Raw genomic sequence first — 6,000 nt, forward strand, 5'->3', positions numbered from 1 at the left:
ATCCCCTTCCTGGGAATCTATCCTGGACTGACTTAACCTCAGCCCACATGTACAGTAACCAAGCAAATTGAGGTCGATGACCAAGTTAAATACATTTTCATGGATTCAGGACCCTTGCTCTCAGACAAGAGGTTTAAAATGATCTTGATCCAAACCTCTTTGTTGTACAATGTTCTGATACAGGAAACTGGTGATGATGATAGCGATGGCAATAATAAAAATGACAGATGGCTCTCTTATAAGAGCTTATGGAGGGCCAGGCACTGTGCTGCATGCTTTACACATATCCCATTTAATCCTCACAACTGTCTTTTAGAGCCCCCTTTTATGGATGATTAAGACTTAGAGAAGGACAGTCCCTCATTCAGGTCACATAGTGACATGTGGAGTCAGGATTCACATTCCTGCTGAACTCCTAAACTCCTAAGGTTACATGGCCTCTGCACTCTTTGAAAAGGGTCTTTCTTGACCTGAGTCAAAAAGAAACACGCAAACTCTAGTTGTCCCAAAAAGATATGGAGTCATCTCTTCCCTCAACTCCAAAAGTCACTTGAATTCTGCCTTGAATTCTTGAACTTTGGGAGAGATGGCAGGTTCTACCTGAATCTCCTAAACACTTTTAAAAGTGGAAGAATTACAGCAAAACCTCAATTATTGACAAATGTTCTAATTGTCCTTGAATGCTCGTCAATCAACAAAGTCCCACTTAAATAGGTTCTCTCCTTCCTAATAGATCCTGGGGTAAGAGTTAAGCATTCTAATTTGCTCTTTCGTTCTGAGTTAGCTGGAAGTTTTGCCACCAGCATTAAAACAAGAAGAATAAATTTATATGTGGAAACACTTTTACTTCCCAATACTCTAAAGTACTGTTACAATGAGACAGCAAAGTTATCCATTTATTCATCTGATCATTTAATTAACATTTATGGAGTGCCTAGTATTTTCTCAATACTGCGCTAGAGGTGCTGGGAAGAGAGAGATAAAAATAAATGATACTCTTTTGTTCTCAAGTTGCTTGCAAATTTGCATGCATTGGTCCTAGTTTGGATTTTGCCAAATCCAAGGGAAAGGATCTTCAGCTGGTCCCCGCAAAGCAAGCTCCAGAGAAACTCAACAGCAGAGTTCCATTACTTGTATAGCTTTCTGGGTATGAAAAACAGGAAGAGGAACCATCACAACTCTAGGGTTTTTTAAGGCATGAATCATAAACCAGATCAACAGGTATGGTGACGGGCTTGCCAGTTTAGCGAACTGTCTCTATAAAAGGAGAGAACTACTTGATCAGAAGGAAATGCCCATGCTCGCCCCCACCCCACAGCCCTCCCACGTGAAGCTCAGCCTCTCAGAGTGTTGTTGAGACGCTGTCTGTTTTGTTTTGATTCCAGCTCCCTCTCTACCCAGCTGAGCCACATAGGGAGAATGAAGCCTGCCATTTTGCACACAGTTTTGCCTTTTCGGCTGTTTATTTTGCTAAGACTCTTAAACCTGTCAGCGAAGCGGTTTCCAGCCCAGTCTCTGTGGTAATAATCTCCCTTTCTAAGAGATAAGCACGCCGAGTGAGATAGATTGGAAGACAAACTAACAGCAAAGTTGCTGAGTACACACAACTCTTTAAAGATGGTCTCATTCACTACTCAGGCCTTATTCAGTTCGAAAAAGAAAAAGAACAACAACAAAAAAGTCCAGCTTGGAGGTTTCAGAAACTCACTAAGAAGTTACTAGAAGCTCCTCAGTGGAAAATGCCAATGCGTGCACCATGTCTGACCCAGATCCACATTTCTCACAGCACAAGGGCTGATGGAGAAACATGAGCAGGGCAGGCCTGTTGGGGAGCTGGAGGCACAGGACCTCTTGATAAGCCTAGAGTTTACTCAGACGTCCCAAGTTCTGAGATATAAACCAAATTTTATCCCCAGAAAACCAAACCAAACAAAATACTCAGATGAAAAATGCCACTTCTCAATTTTCTAAAATCAAATTAAATCTTACTTTGCATCCCCTTTTCTCCAGGGCAGGAAATTTATTCTTGGTCATCAGGAAGGAACTCCTTACCAAAGATAATGCTAGATCCTTTTGGCAGGGTTCTTGTCCATCTTCCATGGCCTGTTTAGAAGTCATTGAACTTTTCTGTTTTGCTGCTCAAATCTTGATTTTATTCAACTGTGGGACAGCAACATACTCAGGGAAGGTGGGCCCTTCCCCAGGCTCAGGCAAATGGAACGTGGTTAGTTTAGGCTGAAACTGTGCAGCAAACCTACCCTTCCTTCCACCTGTAGTGTGGGATGGGCATGTGACTGTGGATTTCTGGGATCTTCCATAGGGTGGGAGTGACGCAGGACAAGTGAGCCCCCAAGTGGAGCTTAGCCTATAAGAGTTTTTGGCTTTGCCCAGGAAATAATTAAAGGGTGAGCCGGTGGTAGGGTAGAAGAAAACAGCTTTGTTGAAGCGGCAGTGTCACAGCTCTGTGACTGCTCCTGCAGAGCAGCGTTATCCTATAGGCAGTGTGTCCACAGTAGCAGCTCAGTGCAGTCTTGCAGTCATATTTATACCTGCTTTTAATTACATGTAGACTAAGGGGTGGTTTATGCAGAAATTTCCAGAGAAGGGGTGCTAACTTTTGGACCATCAGGCCATTGGCATGGAAAGAGGTGGTAATTCCCTGTTGTTGCCATGGCGATGGTAAACTTACATGGTATGCTGGTGGGCTATCTCATGGAAAGCTGCTTCTGCCTTGTCCCTGTTTTAGCTAGTCCTCAATTTGGTCCAGTGTCCAAGCCCCACGTCCTACCTCAGGAGGCGAGTGTGAGAGGGGCATTTCCTATTTAATTAAAACAAAGGCATGTGAGGCAAAACTCCATTCTTTCCTGCCTTTTGAGCACATCCATGTGAGGCACGATGCTTGGACCTGCAGCAGCAGCCATCTTGTTGTTACGAGGGGAAAAGAGAGCATCACCAAGAAGCCGCAGCCTCCTGACAGTGTTATGTTGCTGAGGTTACCTCTCTGGAACCTCTTGATGTGTACCATGAAGAACCCTTGATGTTCAGGGCTGTTCTAATTGGGTATTCTATTACTCACTAACTAAAAGCAGCTTCCATTATACAATCTTTGAAGTCCTGAACACTGAGGACAGTGTGGTCTTCCTGTGGTCCACCCTGTGGTCTTCCATCCATGCTGGTCACCACTGATAGTGGCTGAGCCCTCATCGGCCCCTGTGCAAACGTGCTTCACTGTTTTTGTGCCAAAAGTGAAAAGGTGGGGGACCTCCGCTGACAACTGCCCCCCCAAAGCCTAGTGTTCAGTGTCCCTGGGGCACCACACAGCCACTGCTCAGTCACCGTCCTGGGCTGCATTCAGGAGCCCACAGGAAAGCTCCTGCGCGGCAGTAATGCTGCGGTGACCTTGCCTCCAAGATCAGCTTGGGTGAAGAGGTTTTGATGCTCTCAGGCCTTCCTAAGGCTTTTGGTAATAGGCAGTTGTCACTCGTAACAGATTCTCTGTCTTCAATTCATTCACTCAAAGCTAAGAAACTGGGTCCTGAGGCAACAGTCCGACCAGGCTTTAAAATGACATCTGGAAATTTGAAGTAATGGTTTGGTTGAATAACTGCCTAGAAAAACACTGGGTTCTCTCCCTCCACTTACCCCACCCACCCTACTCCATTCAGGATCTGCACAGCCACAAATCTGTTATGCGGATGCATTTTCAGTGCTCCCCTCCCTCTTTCACAAGATATCTGCCCTTCAGGGACTCTCCTAGTGGCCAAGGACTTAAAAGCAAAAACAAACTGAGTAAAGTTTCCATTTATCTGGAAAAACTAGCCATCGAGTGGATTAAAGGGAGATCGAAAGACCTAGAAAGGCAAATCAAAGGTGAAGGATTCTTTTCTCTCCACACTGGAACTTTTTCATGTTACAGTTGATGGTCCATGGCTCAATAAGCTATGAGCCACTTCTGGTTCATCAGAACGGTGCTTTTAGAAGCAGAGTTGTTACATGTCAGTAAGCATAACATTCCCCCGAAGAGCTTTTTTGGTTTAAAAGCATGTTTCTGGAGCCTAACTTCTTGCGATTTGAATTCCTCAGGTCTGGGTTGGGGCCTGGAGAACTTGTTTTATGTTCAGTCAGCCCGGGCCATACTGGCTGAGTAGTTCCCGAGTCCCCTGTGAGATACGCTGTCCTGCCCTTGGAGCCAGGCATTTCATTTGGTCAAACGCAGCCTCCACCTTCTTCTCATTATAAGTAGCCACTTAAGAAAAGAAAAGAAAAAAACACAAAAACAGAGTTAAAATAGTTCAGCCTGAGGTTTTGCCAAAGCACTCAGCAAAAATGTTTGTTGATTCCAGAATCTAAAAGGCTAAATGAGGGTCAAAAATGAACCTCAAATTACATTTGAGAGGAGACTTCCTACGGTTACTCCATCTTTCGTAGGAACTAATCGGAGCTGGTGTTCCCTAGCACACCCTTTTTGGCAGCTTCATAAACTCTGTTTGACGTTTCCCTAATTCTCCTGGCCTCCCAGAGAATGGCCTAAGGAGCCCTTCCATGCAAATGAAGAGTTTGCTTTATCTGGTCCTCAGAAGTTCCCCTTTCTGATGAAAACCACTCTGAAACTGGTTACAGAGCAGGGGCTGGATGAGAGGTCCCAGCCAGCCAGCACCTCTAAATAAACAGGGGTCACATGATTTATCGGGTGATGAGTGTTTGCTGGAAAGCATGTGGCGTGGGGTGACTATCCAGTCGGAGGGAGTGGGGGAAAAAAGGCACAAACATGCAGCAGAAAACTCCTACTTGCTTTTGTTTCGAAGGGAAACTCCCCTCCTGGGAGGACAGTCCCCAGGAGGCCCTTTCTGAACCAGGCAGGAGGAACGCTGTGATTTTATGTGGGGGGCTGAGCTGGATGGGACAGCCTGGGAAGACGCCAGTGATCTGGGAGCAGGCAACTGTCTCCTAGAAGAGTCTCTTTTCCAAATATTTCCCCAGCGTCTTCTCAGATACTCCTGTTTAATGGGGTCTTTCCTTTGATCTGGTCGGGTTTTCTGTTGGCAACCTGAAAAATATTTGCTTAATACTTGAGCAATCACTCACTTGACAGAACCACCTACTTACCCAAGGCTTTTGGAGTGGGAGGTGACAGAGGGAAGGGCTAGGGATGGAGGTGGAGAGGGTCAAGCTTGCAAGTTAAAAGAGAGAGTGGCAATGGCTACATAGGCTCTGGCCAAGACTATCGGGGCTGATTATAGCGATCGTTGAGCTGCTTTACCCAGTACTGACTAAAATTCCAAATGCTTAATATCCATTCTCAGGGGTCAACCACGGTTGATAAATTTCAGCATAATGCTCATATCTTTCCTGCTGAGGACTGAAATGACCTTATCTCTAAAATAACCTCTACAAATTAAGGAGAAAAAATCAAAGAATGCCCAAGGGATAGGAACATACAATTCATAGAAAAGAAAATATAAACCGCTGTTAAAAACAAGAAAAGATGTTTGACTTCTGTGAAATCAATTTACAATTATTTCAAAATAGATGATTTTTTTTTTTTTGAACTTTTCTACCCAATGTTTTTTTTTTTTTTTTTTTATTATACTTTAGGGTTTTAGGGTACATGTGCACAATGTGCAGGTTTGTTACATATGTATCCATGTGCCATGTTGATTTCCTGCACCCATTAACTCATCATTTAGCATTAGGTGTATCTCCTAATGCTGTCCCTCCCCCCTCCCCCCACCCCACAACAGTCCCCGGAGTGTGATGTTCCCCTTCCTGTGTCCATGAGTTCTCATTGTTCAATTCCCACCTATGAGTGAGAACATGCGGTGTTTGGTTTTAAAATAGATGATTTTTAAAAGGTGGTAACTTTCACTCATCATGAGAGAAAAGCAAAAACTACATGAACTGGAAAGAAGTATAAAAGGGAGGTTACTGGGCGCTCAGTCCTGTCCTGTTTCTTGACCTGGGTGCTGATCACACTGTGTGTTTAATTTGTGAAGACACTGA

This window comes from Hylobates moloch, unplaced genomic scaffold, assembly GCF_009828535.3.
Source record: "Hylobates moloch isolate HMO894 unplaced genomic scaffold, HMol_V3 SCAFFOLD_23, whole genome shotgun sequence".
Lineage (NCBI taxonomy): Eukaryota > Metazoa > Chordata > Mammalia > Primates > Hylobatidae > Hylobates > Hylobates moloch.